The sequence below is a fragment of the Pteropus vampyrus genome, unplaced genomic scaffold, assembly GCF_000151845.1.
Source record: "Pteropus vampyrus isolate Shadow unplaced genomic scaffold, Pvam_2.0 Scaffold14, whole genome shotgun sequence".
NCBI lineage: Eukaryota > Metazoa > Chordata > Mammalia > Chiroptera > Pteropodidae > Pteropus > Pteropus vampyrus.
Genome location: NW_011888795.1, coordinates 7740367 through 7750231, shown reverse-complemented (window position 1 = coordinate 7750231; position 9865 = coordinate 7740367). Strand labels below are relative to the sequence as shown.

The following is a 9865-nucleotide window of genomic DNA, read 5'->3' as shown; positions in this document are numbered from 1 at the left end:
AGAAGATTCAGGTGGTATAGAAGAGCGAAGCTAGTTAAAATACTGTCACATCCAAGAGGAGTTGAATTGTTTTTACATTAGAGGACAAAACTAAAACCCATGAGTAGAAATTCTAGGGCAGCAGATTTAGAAAAGAATAAGGAAAATCTTTTAAACAGAGCAGCACAGCAGCAAAGTGGGCTGCCTGTGAAAGGCTCTCAGGGAAGTGGGCAAGAGCATGGCTTCAGGGGGAAGCCACTTGGGTCAAGTCCTAGCTCTATTACTTAACAATTGTGTAACCGTGGCAGTTTCTTGACTTCTCTGTCCTCATCTGTAAAGTGAAGGAAATAATGGTACCTTTTTCCTGGGGCTGTTTTAGGATTAGGGGTCAATGTTTGCAATAGGCATTGAATAATGCCTGACATATGCATACACTTAAATAGATGCTGAATATTCACTAGAATTATTATTGCAAGGTGGTGAGACCTCATTGCCGGAAAGAGTCAAACCCGACAGGATTTGTGTCAGGGATGCTAGAGGTCATCCCTGCACTGGTTAGGAGATTGAATCAGACCACAGTGCAGAGAAGAGAGCATGGGCTTTTGTAGAAGAGAGATTATTTCGTGATGTGACCACTAGCGGACCTGCCAGTTGGATCCAGGCAGAACAGAGATTGCTTCCTGAAAATCCCTTTGGAAACTGTCTGATGGACCCCAGCCCTACGCCCCAGGTCATGCTGGTTTGTGCTGGTTCCCAGAGCAGGCCGTTGCCCGGTCCCTGGAACAGGCATGTAAAGCATGTTTTCCATATCTGGGGCAAGTCATGCACCAGTACCTCTGTCTACCCTGCCCTGTCCTATATAAGCCCTTAGCACCTGCCGAGTGGCATAGGATATCCTTGTCATCTTGCTGCCTCCCGAGACAAGCCTGCTATGTAAGTTCTCTTAATAAACTCTTGATATAATGAAGGAGTTCTCAGCCTTTTCCTACGGTCTCTGGGCCTTGGGAAATTTTACATAACAGCTTTAATGGCAGATGGCTCTAGTTTCACATCACACAGCCATCACTGTGACTTTGAGCAAATCTCCAGGTCTCAGCTTTCACATCTGTAAATGAGGCTGATATCTCTCCCTCCACAGCACTGTCACAAGGATTGAATAATCTCATATACAGATATCCGTCTTGTTGTTTGTGCTTTTTTTCGCATTTGTAAAATCTCAAAAAATAATAACAAAAGATATTTAAAGAATGATCACCTGTGTATCGTCCCACATAATGGGGGCAGAGTAGGTATGATTGTGACTCCCTATCCTCCTTCCCAAAAGTCCCACGTTTCCCTAGCACCAGAGCTGGGCTTCAGTAGCTCTGGCTGGTCTTTTCGAGCTTTTACGCATGCCCTTTCCTTTCAGGCAGCTTTGCGTGACTCACCCCTCTTTGCAATTAACTGTGATATTCTGCTGGAGGCTCTCATTACAAATGATGAGAAGAATAGCCACTGTGGCCTAAACAGGGTCTGGCGGGGTAGACCGTTTCAGCTCTGCAGTACTGCCAAAAAGACAAAAGATGGGCCACTGGGCGTGTCATGGCTAGCTTGCCTCTCTCCTCCTGCTCAGTTTTGTCTTCTCCTCCTGTTTAGTCAGTGCCAAGGGCTAGACCTGTGTACTCACATGTGCTCACGAGCACCTGGCAGGCTAGTAGGAGCCAGGCAACTAGGCAAGGAGAGAAACGCTATTTCTTCTCTTGGAGTTTGTCTTCCATTGAATTCAGTATGCTTTCATTGAAAACCTACTCTGTGCCAGGCACACAAGGAGATTAGACATGGATTTGAAGCAGTTCTCATTCCCTAGAAGTTTAGAATTCACCAGGAAATAAAGGCAAATTCATGGCTAGTCCTGAGCCTCTTCGATGGCACAAAGCAACCACTACAGAAGGACAAAAAAGAAGGGGGGCCCTAGAAAGGCTAAATACGATTGCCATTTTTGAGCATCTACTATGTGCAGGGTACTTCCCTTATCTCCTTTAATCCATACAACCTGTGAGAAATGGGATGGTTATCACCCTCATTTTACAGATGATGAAACCGAAGTTTTGAAAGGGGAAATAACTTGCTCAAAGTTACATAGCCAGTAAGAGGTAGAACCAGGACAAGCTTCTGAGCTCAAAACATGTGTTCTTCCCAAAAGCCAGGCTGCCTACTTCTTAGAGAAGGCTGAATTTGACCTGGGCCTAAGAGAAAGCTGATAGTTGAGCCAGCTCTGGGGGAAGGGCCTTCCTTCTGCTTCCCTGCTTCTAGCTGAGTACAAACTGCCTGCTCTGATCTGGTTACTATTCTCCCCTCTTCCCACAAGGGGCTGACAAAGCCTCAGGTAGGCTTGGGGAGGGGCACTTGTAGTTCCTCTCTCCAGCCTCCACCTGTGATTCCACCCTAAAAAAATACCCACACTGTCTATTCAAATAGTACTGCCTGTCCACTGGAACCAACAACCAGGTTGATTTAGCACCTGCCGGGAGCTATTACTAGATTATGCACCCTTAATAACCCATTCAGCTCTCTAACTAGCTGGGCACAAATACATACTCTATGTTACCTCAAGGCAAGTTTGTTCTTGCCTCAGGCGTAGAATTTTAGACTATGGGTGCTGGAAGATAACTGAGTTCAAGTACCTCTTCTTACAGATCCCATACTGAAGTTCAGAGGGAAGGTGCTGGCCTGGGAGCTTCAAGAAAGGACAGCAGAAGAGGCACCATCTTCTCCATGCTTCTCACCTATTGGGAAGGACAGAACTAAGATTTATTGAGCCCATCCTCTGCAGGAATTTTTCCCAGATGTTGTGGTGTCACGTTTTATTCTTATCACAGCCCCGATATGAGGGCTCAGCACCTCATTTTCAGATGAGAAATCTGATGGGCTGAGGAGTACTAGAACATGCCAAGGTCATGTGAGAAGAAGCCAAAGTGAGGACACACACCTGTCTGTCTCCAAAATCCCACCACACAGCGAAAGGAGGCAGGGTTATTTTTTCCCATTCCTATTTGGGCTTGCAAAATGGGCTTAGGTTTGCTATGGACCCAGGAGGTCTAGCATATGGTTCCTCCAGCTCAAAGGGGCCCAGGACTGGACCTTCCCACTGGGGGAGTTATGAGCTGCCTAAAGTAATGACCAGCCCTGAGTAGGCACAAAGTGATACGCAGAGGGCTATGGGAAGTATACTTACTTTTCTTGCTTTGTTCCTGGATGATTCATGCAGCCCACACAACAAAATTAATGTCTTCTCCAGCACAAGCAAATTGTATTTTCTTCTTTAAAAAAAAAAAAAAAAAAATCACAATCAGCCTGCAAAGGGCCCTGGTTTATTCTGGAGACATGGAGCCATCCTGTGGCCAGTTCCCTGGACAGATGCTGCAATCAGGACCCCAGAACGGGAGGCCTCTCTGAAGCTGTCTCCAGATCCTGCGTTCTGCTTCTGGTCAGACCTTCTGCCCCTGCAGGGAACATTTTATCACACTTGTGTCTCCTCACATGGAAATGATGTTCCATGTGTGAGCAAGTGCTCGGAAAGTCCCCATCACCACATCCCTCATGAGGTCCCCTTACCCGGGTGGCCAATTTACTCACCTCTCATGCTTTAGCTCCAGAGGTCCACTCTGTGAGCTTCTCTGCCTCCTCCCACACCCCGGGTAGCATTACCCCTCCTCTCTTTATGGCCTCACCATCTTCGTATACAGGTCTCTCACAGTAATAATAAATGACAGCCAACATTTATACAGTATTTACTATGTGTCAATCTCTGTTCTAAGATATACAATAGCCCCACGCCCCTTTGTCCGTGGTTTTGCTTTACATGGTTTCAGTTACCTGTAGTGAACCATGGTTCGAAAATATTAAATGGAAAATTCCAGAAATAAACAGTTTGTAAGTTTTAAATTGCGCACTGCTCTCTGAGTAGTGTGATGACATCTCAAGCTATCCTGCCCAGGATGTGAATCATCCTTTTGTCCAGCATATCCACGTTGTATATGCTTCCTGACCATTAGTCACTTAGTAGCCGTCTCGGTTATCAAGATCAACTGTCGTGGTATCACAGTGCTTGTGTTTGAGCAGCCCTTATTTTACTTAATAATGGCCCCAAAATGTGAGAGTAGTGATGCTGGCAATTTGGATATCCCAAAGAGAAGCTGTAAAGTGCTTCCTTGAAGTGAAAAAGTGAGTACAGTATAATATTTTGAGAGAGACACCACATTCACATAATTATTATATCATGTTATAATTGTTCTACTTCATTATTAGTTATTGTTGTTAATCTCTTACTGTGCCTAATTTTTAAATTACATTTTATGAAAGGTATGAATGTATATGAGAAAAACAGAGTATAAATAGAATTTGGTACTATCCGTGTTTTCAGGCAACCATTGGGGGTCTTGGAACATATCTTACTGTGGATGAAGGGGGACTACGGTATATGTGTATGTGTATGTATGTATATATACATTACTTATATATATGTGTGTGTGTACACACGCTCATTTAGTCTTCACAATCCCATGAGATAGGCACTATTATTATCTCAGTTTCACAGACGGGGAAACCAAGATATAGAGAGGTTAAAGCAATTTGCTTGAGTTCACTCAGCTAGTTAGTAGGAGAGTGAGAATCTGAGTCTCTTAAGTCATGTTCCAAATCCTTTATCCTAACTACTATACCCTACAGCCTCCAGCATTAGTCACAGCTTGCTGATTTCTCAGGGACCCCTCTATTCTGTTGTCTGCTTGAGGAGAGGCTTATGTCTTTTTCCTCCGGGTGTGTCTGCTTGGCTCAGGATCTAGGCTACAGCAGGGCTCCACGTGTGCTTGCTGAAAGGATGCATCCCATCTGATAATAGCACCCCTGGGGCAACAGCCCTTCCCCTGGGGAGGGAGACAGACCAATATCCAATATCTGTGGGAAGAAGGTTCCAAGCAGAGGGAGCAGTAAGGGCCAAGCTCTGTGGTGGGTTCTGCATAGAGTGACGGAGAGGAGCAGGAAGCCACTGTGGCTGGCCCAGAGTGAGTGACGGTGACGGTGGTAGCAGATCACAGATCCCTGTGGGCCACGATGGGGATTTGGGGTTGGTCTTAGTCAGTAAGTGCAGTGTAACCAAATACCACAGACCGGGTAGCTTATAAACAACAGAAATTCATTCCTTACAGTTGAAGTCTGAGATGAGGGTGCCAGCACAGTCGAGAGTCTTCTGGATTGCAGACATTGTATCCTCACTTGGCAGAAGAGGTAAGGGAGCTCTGTACGATCGTTTTTTGTTTTTTGTTTTTTGTTTCTTTAAATAAAAACATTAATCACATTCACGAGGGCTCCATCTAAGCACCCCCAAAGGCCTTACCTCCTAATAGCATTAAGATTTCAACTTATGGATGGATTTATAGAGGAGACAAACATTCAGACCACAGCAGGGTTTTTTTTTTCAAGTGTGTTGGAAACTCTTGAAGAAGCTGGTACGATCTAGCCGACTTTTAAAAATGTGAAAGCACGTGTGTGTGAGTGATACCACCCTCAGTTACCGCGATCAATAATGATGTTTGGGGTTTACAAGTAGTCTCATCCGTTACCATTGCCATTTCTCAACAGCTCCCTCCCTTCTGAGTCCACATTGCATCTCCATGAACTTCAACTAGAACTTACAATCTCAGTCTGACAAGAGACACAACTAAGTAAACAACTGCAGTGCTGTTGATACGAGCCGTGAAGGGGAGATGTAGGGGGCTGTGGGAGCAGAGAAAAGGGGCTACTCAGTCAGACAGGGGCTATATCAGTGGGAAAGTCAGGGTTGGCTTCTGGAGGAGGTAGCGTATGACACGAGACTTGAAGGATAAGCAGGAGTTGGCCAGGAAATGAGTGCAGTACAGACAAGGGACACCATACACATGCAGAGAGAAGCCATGATGCTACTGTGGCTGCACCCTGATTTCCTCACCCCCTTGTCCTTCAGTACCCATCTTTCCAGCTCCAATGCTTGCCGGACCGGGTGAATCCTCTTCTGCTGCTGAACTTTGCTGTAAAAATTTGCCACCACTGGTTCCAATGCAAATTCATACTCCAATCTTAGCTGGACCCTTGGCCACTCAACATTCCTCTCCTTGATAATTAACTGCCTGCCACATACCCCACAGCATGTACTTCAGACTTCTGTTCTCTTCCTGCCTCCCTCACTCGCCAAGGGTGAGCAGAACTCGTGTTATAATGTGAACTCCCAGCTCCTCTCTTCTGACTTTCACCTCAAAGAATGTTTGTGTCTTCAACCCTCATCTCCTTCAAATGCTCTCAGAAAAAGATGTGATTATTCTTCTTAATTAAGATAACCATTTTTCTTGCTTCGTTTGGATTGTATTTTGGGGTAACTACATAGCCCAGGGGGATAAGGGGAAGTTCTTTTTTATAGATAATTCCAGCTTTAAAAAGAATATGAATGCAATGTAGAATTCGAAAATCATCTTTTTGTAATCTCATTTAGTTCTAGTAAAAATCATCTGTAGATGAAACAATCAGATGGCATGTTAATGAGGAACTTTACATGGAGAGATAAGGCTGCCACCACCTGACCCCTGGTGCATCTTAGGAAGATCGATAAGTATGGGATAACCAATGCATGGGCCTCCTGATGCGATGAAACATACAGTGGGTGGCACCCTACCTGCACGTGGGAACCACCTGGGGAGCTGTAACGAATAATGATGCCTGGGACCCATCCCCACCAATCATGATTTAAGAGGTCTGGGGTGCAGCCAAGGCATGAAGGTGTTTAAGAAGTGCCCCAGCTGATTCCAATGAGCAGCAAGGTTGCAAACGCTGTCACTTGAAAGACAAAGCTAAAGTAGACTCATGAACTGTGCTTGCCCCCACGCAGTTGGTCCTAATCAAGCCCTTGAAGTTAATCTCCAGTTAAAGAAATTTCAAAGGATAGAGAAACAAGTTAAGTGACACTGTGAGGAAGCAACCAGACAAATCCAGACTGTGACTTATTCTTCTGAGCAACTGACTCATTTCATTTTTTCAATATTTCAGTGGCTTTTAAAAGGGGGAGAAGGAACTATTCCAGATTAAGAGACTATGAAGACATAAGAACCATGGAGCACATGGATGCACTTTGGATCTAGAATTGGGCAAGTCATTTTCTACACACCTGGGGAAACTTGATTATGCACTAGATGCTAGAGGCTTTCCAAGAGTGGATGACCATTCATTAGGTGTGTAATTACATAGAGATAATGTAAGAAATGTTTTAAATGCCATGTTTTCTAGGTGTAAAAGGGTGAAATTTTAGGAGATCTGAGGGTGATCATTTTGTAAGTTGTATAAATCCCTAATCACTATGTTGTACACCTGAAACTAATGTAATATTGTATGTCAATTGTAGTTAAAAATTTTTTAAAAATTTTAAATAAAAATTTTAAATTCCAAAAGAGTAGATGAAGCACGCGTGATAAAACTTCAGGAATTATTAAATCTGGGTGAGAGTTTATGGGTATTCACATGTTAGTCTCTACTTTTATATATGTTTGAAAATTTTATAATATAGTTTTTTAAAAAAGGTAAACCCTTTGCTTTCCCAGTATCAGATATTGTTATTACTTGTACTGTTACATCTGTTCCCTTGTTCCAACCTCATAATCTGCAGCAGCAGCACTAGCACCAAGTGAGACAAGGTACTGTGCTAAGTGCTGTAATTCCCACCACAGTCCAGTAGGGTAGGTGGTGCTACCCTCACTATACCGACAAAAAACTGAAGTTCAAAGAGCTGGTCACTTGCTCAAGGTCACATAGCTAGAAAGGGGCAATCGGGATTAGAAGCCAGGCATGAAAGCCCCTAGTCTTTCACACAAAGCCCTACTATTGTCTTCTTTCCTTCTCCCTCTCATCTTCTCTCTCTGCTTCTCCGCCATCTCCTTCCGCTTCAGGCCCTCATCGCTCTGAAAGGACACGTTCTTAAGCCCTTCTGTAGCAGTCAGTCTTTTCTCCTCTTCTCTCCCCCAGACCGCTGGGAAGAGAGTCACCTGCATCTCTTTTCTTCATCCTCACCCCCACCCATTCCTCAGTCTCTTGCAGTCTGACGTCTACTACTCAAGAACAAACCTAAAGATTGTTCTCCACCTCATTTAATCTCCTTGCTGCATGCGATCCACTTGCTTGCTCTTTCTTTCTTGGAGCCCTCTCTTCCTTGACCTGCAAAGAGAGATTCTCCTGATAACTGCCCTGACTCCTTCTCTGGCTCTCTGTCCTCCTTCTACAAGCCTAATGTCAACTTTCATAAGGCACTAAGCAGTATGATCTTCATTATCCATATAAGCATTTCTCAGAATGGAGCCCTAGGACAAGTATCACAATCACCTGGGGTAGATGTTAAAAACTCAGGTGCCAGGACCCATGCAGACCTGCTGAATCAGACTCTCAAAGTCTAATATCTTCATTCTTAATAAATTCCCCAGGACATTCTTACATCGCTAGAGTAACAATGCTTTTCCTGGTGGTGCACCCCTTCCAAGGCCTCCACCTGCCACTTGCAGGCTGATGATTTCGAACACTGCAAATCTATTATAGCTTCAGCCTTTTCTCCTACCAGTGACCTAGTCTTGAAACACCGGTCTCATCGTCTATTCCATCCTTGTCCTCATTTCCCACATGTGATCATTTGCCTCATTCTGTTCATTTTGTTTCTGAACCGTTCCTTGCACCCATTCTCTCCCCTTGTCCCACTGGGCCCCACGGTCCTGCCCTAGGCGCAATTCTCATCCTCTCTCACCTGGCTTATTGCGTTAGTTTTTTGAGAGGTCCATTTTTGCTCCCAGAGCCTTTCCCATCTTCTGAATCTTCCTTCACAATGCTATAGAAACACTCAAAACAAAGCACTTATTTAAGTATGTGAATTTCCCTATCTTACGACATGCGGTGGTTCCCTAGTGCCTATAGAATGAAATCTACATTCCTCCATTATATGCCCTCCACCTACCTTTCTAGTCTTATCTTTTATTTAAATCCAAAATGATCAAAACTAAAACCACTTTTTGTTCTCCACATATACCTGTGCTTTGCCCATGGGGGTCTCTTCTGTCAAGGATACTTCCTTCCTCCTGTCTTAGATGTTGAAATTCTTTCTTCTGTGGCACAAGTGAACCACGCTTCCTGGTCGTCTTGCACTTGTGTGATCCCCTCTCATTTGGATCTGGGCTGGCCAATGGAATGTAGTAAAGTAACGTTGCATAACCCCCAAGGTTAGATCATAAGAAGCTTTCGGTTTCCCCTTTGGTCACCTAGAATGATGTTCTGAGGGACAGCTACATGTAAGAAATTTGACTACCCTGCGTTTGCCATGTTGTGAGGAAGCTCAGCTAGCCAAGGTGAAGACACCTACGTAGAGAGAGACACCCTGTCAGCTCAGGCTGTTCGTGCCATCCAGATAAAGTACCAGACATGTGAGTGATGAAGCTTAGATGCCAAGGTCAGCTGAGCCTTCGAGTGATGACTCCTTTGGATTACTCCAGCCCTAGCTGCAACCTAACTGCAACCCCATGGGGGACCCCAAGCAGGAACTTCCTGGGGAGCCCAGTCAATTTACAGACTGAAAAAGTATAATCAATTGCTGTTTTAAGTTTTAGAGAGGTTTGTTATACAATAATAGATTTCTGGAACAACTTTATTCTAAGTAAGTTTCAAATACCCACTTCTCAGGGCAGAGACCCCTGAGCCCTCGGAATAAATGAATCGCCCTCTCCCATGTGCTCTAGCAGCTCTCTTTGTATGTCGGAGATGAGACCTATCACAGGCTGACACACAGCTTAGTTAGGAAAGGCGAGGATTTCGTCTCACTCATCTACGTGGCTCTGGTGCCATTCACGGTTCA

At 44.5% G+C, this 9865-nt stretch overlaps 1 long non-coding RNA gene across 1 annotated transcript; it reads left to right on the top strand.

Moving 5' to 3' along the window:
• The first annotated feature begins 4029 nt into the window (after positions 1-4029).
• Positions 4030-7367, top strand: LOC111733410. The gene is made up of 3 exons (XR_002777978.1): positions 4030-4182; positions 5166-5244; positions 7033-7367. It is a non-coding gene; the product is annotated as an uncharacterized LOC111733410 (long non-coding RNA).
• Positions 7368-9865: the final 2498 nt, after the last annotated feature.